General features: G+C 43.0%; 1 pseudogene; it reads right to left on the bottom strand.

Annotated features, from left to right (window-relative positions):
• Positions 1-1,280: 1,280 nt before the first annotated feature.
• On the bottom strand, positions 1,281-2,875 carry LOC103198621 (annotated as a pseudogene).
• Positions 2,876-3,949: the final 1,074 nt, after the last annotated feature.

Raw genomic sequence — 3,949 nt, 5'->3', positions numbered from 1 at the left:
TTTTTTGCTTTATTTTGCAAATTTTCTTTTATTTTCTTGCCAAATTAATGATAAATTTAGAAAGGGTAAGTTTTTATTTTATCCAGAATTATTTGTTTTTAATTTGCCATAAATGAAAATATGTGTATACTTTCTGTATTTATGCAAATGAATCTTATCACATAAGCTTATCTAAAGTTTAGTATACTCATATACTAAAATATCTTATAGGTATTTCTCCAATAACACTGATATTTGGAAATTAATTTCTAAACTTTACATCTTTACTCTCTCTGGCTATTGAAATAAAATAGAAATAAATTTTAAATTTATAGCTTTCTATACAATGCCTCTCCTTCTCTTTCCCCTCAAAACCCTTATATATCTATCTATATATATATAATTTGGATCATTTTGGGGGGTAGCATCAAATTTATACAGTCATTTAGCAATATCTTAAAACATTTCTTTTTTGACACTCCTTTTCTTCAGATATATGAGGTTTATCCTTATTTCTTATATGTAGCTCTGAGAAAAATATTATTTTTTCATACATATATTTTTAATGTATTTTATTTTTCAGTATTTTGTTTTCTTTAAAGTTTGAAACTTGAGAATTTCTTCCATGTATGTAGTAATTTTTACACTTTATATATAAGAAAAGTATTGACATTTTTATAACAGATTTTCAACTAATTACCTTTGTTAATTTTCTTGCTGCTTCTATAAATTTTATTTAATTCTCCTGGGTTTATCAAGGGAGCTGTGGTAGCATAGTGGCTAAGACACTTGCCTGCTAACCAGACGGCTGGCGGTTCAAACCCACCAGCCACTCCTCGGAAGGAAGGTTGGGCAATCCTACTTCCGTAGTGATACTGCCTTGGAAACCCAAGGAGGGGTCGCTATGAGTCGGGGCCGACTCAATGGCAAATAACAACAACAACAATTGTAATTTTTTGTTTGCATTTGATAAGGCAGCTTCTTCTTGGTCCATATTATTGCCTCATCTCGCACTCTGATAGCAGCTCTGGTCACACAGTGCCTAAGGCACTTGACTACTAACCAGAAGGCTGGCAGTTCAAACCCACCAGCCACTCCTCAGGAGGAAGGTTGGGCAATCTACTTCCATAGTGATACCACCTCAGAAACCCAAGGAGGGGTCAATATGAGTCGGGGCCGACTCCACAGCACGTAACAACAACAACAGCACTCTGGTGCTTGGTTGGGGGTGGGTGAGACATGAGAGGTGGGGGAAGGGCAGACTCAAGAGGAGAAAAAAGAAAATGGAGGGCCGCTTTCTGTCAACTACGAGAATGGTATTCCACCTCATACCTCAGGAGCCTCAGCAGCTCTGGCTCATACCAGACCAGCTCCGGAGTCTCAGAGACTCCTGGGGAACTGTGGTCTAGGACTCCAGGCTTCTCAGCAGGGGTCAGCAACTGACTCAAAGGCCACCTTCCAGTAGAACTCTGCCTTGAGCAAGGTGGTAATTTCAAAGCACAGAAATCAACCTGAAAGATCCCTGAGGAAAGCTTCAGCATGTTCATGACATCTGTAAAGAGGAATCAGTGGCAGGGCCCACAGGACTCTGACCCTTGCAGGTTGCAGCAAGGGAGAAGAGGCTGATCTGAGAGTTCAAACATGAAATTATCCTCTTCCACCTTATCTCCTTCTTGATCAGAGCTCCCAGGAAGATTATGCAGGAGGTCACAGGAAAACCTGTCTTTTTCATCCAACAGAGAACTGCTGTAAAAGTCCCAGGAGATTCCAGGATCCCCATCTGCCAGATGCTGGAGATCTAAGGGGTGATCACTGAGGAAGTGCTCCATGGTGTTGTGTGCTGCTGGCCACCTTCATGTCAGCCTGCCCCAAGTAGGTGGTCATCATAGGATCAGCCTCATAGGACAGCAAGAGCCATATAGTTTCCAGATTGTTGTTGACCACTGTCTCCTGAATTGGCTTCCTTCCATCATCCATGCTGCAGTTCACATCGGAGCCATGCTCCAGCAGGATGTTCAGGATGTCCATCAGCCCACCCCCAGGAGCAGGCCTCATGCAGGGCAATATAGCCAGTGTTGTCACAGTGATTCATGTCCTTACTGTCCTGGAGGCAGTAGAGAACATCCTTATAGCTAGGATGTGCAACCATTTGCAAGAGGGTCTTGCCAGCATTTTTGTTCATGGTGAGATGACCCCACCAGCCTCTGGGGAGATCCACCTGGTTGTAGGTGACTTCACCAACTCTAGGCCAGCACTTCAGGACTTAGAGAGTATACATGGTTCTGTGGGCTTCACTGGTGTGGGAGATTAGAGACCATGTCTTCTGCTGGCTCCAACTACTTTTGCCCTTTGCCTCTTCAGGGATGTTTGTCATGTGCTTGGTCTTGTATTTTCATTTTCCTGATAGGTTTTCTGAATTTTTTCAAAGCAGACTGGCTCCTCCAGGTTACTTGAGAGAAAACTATTTGGTGAATCCGAGATCTCCTAGGTTTTATTAGGCAAGTGAAAGTTTCTGTTCCTGAAGTGGTGTTCAGAAGTTTAAAAGGCAGCCATTGTTCTTCTTCTTGCTCAGTCGGTGCTCCCCTATCTGATGTTTTCTCTTTTTCTGCTATCTCTCCAATTCTTCTTCTTCACCAGCTCTTCCTCCTCATCTTCATTCTCCCCATCATTGGTATCCCACATTTGCAAGACAGCATCTGTCTTCCAAGGTATTTTTTGGGGTCACCACAGGTGCCTGCAGCCCTGGCTCAGCAGGGTCTTGTCATGGGCATTGTGGCTTCTATACTAGATGTCTGTTGGGTTTTCTCACTTTTTCACACTTAACTGGGATGGGGGTCACCTCCTCTTCCTTTTCTGTGGGGAACACTTCCTGGCTTCCCATATCACTGTCTGCCATACCAGCAAAGGAGCTACAGATGCTTCCAGACCAACTGCTTGCCCAAGTACTCGGGATCTCAATGATGAAGTCCCTGAAATTGCTCTTTGCTTTCTTTTCCAAGGAATCTTCCTCTTGGCAATCCACTTGTTTGCCTGAAGATTAGGACTCTGGTTTTGTTGGCTTCTGGTGCTAGTGCTTTACCCTGACTGCATTTTACTACACAAAGATAGCTTTGTCACAAATTAGTAAATTTTGTCATGTAAGTAAATGTACGAGGCCTGGTATCATGACCATTAAGCACTCAGCTACTAATTGAAAAGATGACATTTCCAATCCATCCAGTGGCTGTTGTTGTTGTTGTTGCTGTAGTTAGGTGTTGTCAAGTGGTCTCCAACTCATACCGACCCTATGCACAGCAGAACGAAACACCACCTGGTCCCACACCAGCTCCGCAACCCCTGCTCTACTTGAGCACATCGCCACAGCCACTGTGCCAATCCATCTCGTTGAGGCCTTCCCTCTCTCATAACCCTCCACTTTACCAAGCATGACATCTCTCTCCAGGGAATGGTCCCTTCTGACAACATGACCAAAGTAGGTGAGACAGAGTCTGGCCTTTCTCGCTTCCAAGGAATATTCCCGCTGCACTTCCATTTGTTAGTTCTTTTAGCAGTCCAGCTCTCAGCATTCTATGCCAGCACAACTCAAAAGCATTAATTCTTCTTCCAACTTCCTTATTCATTGTCCAGCTCTCACATGCATATGAGGTGATTGAAAATATCATAGCTTGTGTCAGGCACACCTTAGTCCTCAAAGAGACATCTTTGCTCCTCAAACTTGAAAGAGGTCCTTTGCAGCCAATTTTCCCAGTGCTATACATCGTCTGATGTCCTGACAGCTGCTTCCATTGGCATTGATTGTAGAACCAAGCAATGTGAAGTCTTTGGCAACTTCAATCTTTTTTCCATTTATCATGATGCTGCTTATCGGTCCAGTTGTGAGGATTTTTGTTTTCTTTATATTGAGATGTAATCCATACAGCAGATTGTATTCTTCAATCTTCATCAGTGAGTGCTTACGCCATCCTCACTT

Source organism: Orycteropus afer, unplaced genomic scaffold (assembly GCF_000298275.1).
Source record: "Orycteropus afer afer isolate SDZICR_OR568_19922 unplaced genomic scaffold, OryAfe1.0 scaffold00098, whole genome shotgun sequence".
Lineage (NCBI taxonomy): Eukaryota > Metazoa > Chordata > Mammalia > Tubulidentata > Orycteropodidae > Orycteropus > Orycteropus afer.
Note: the sequence above shows the minus strand (reverse complement) of the source record. Positions and strands in the feature narration are given on the sequence as shown.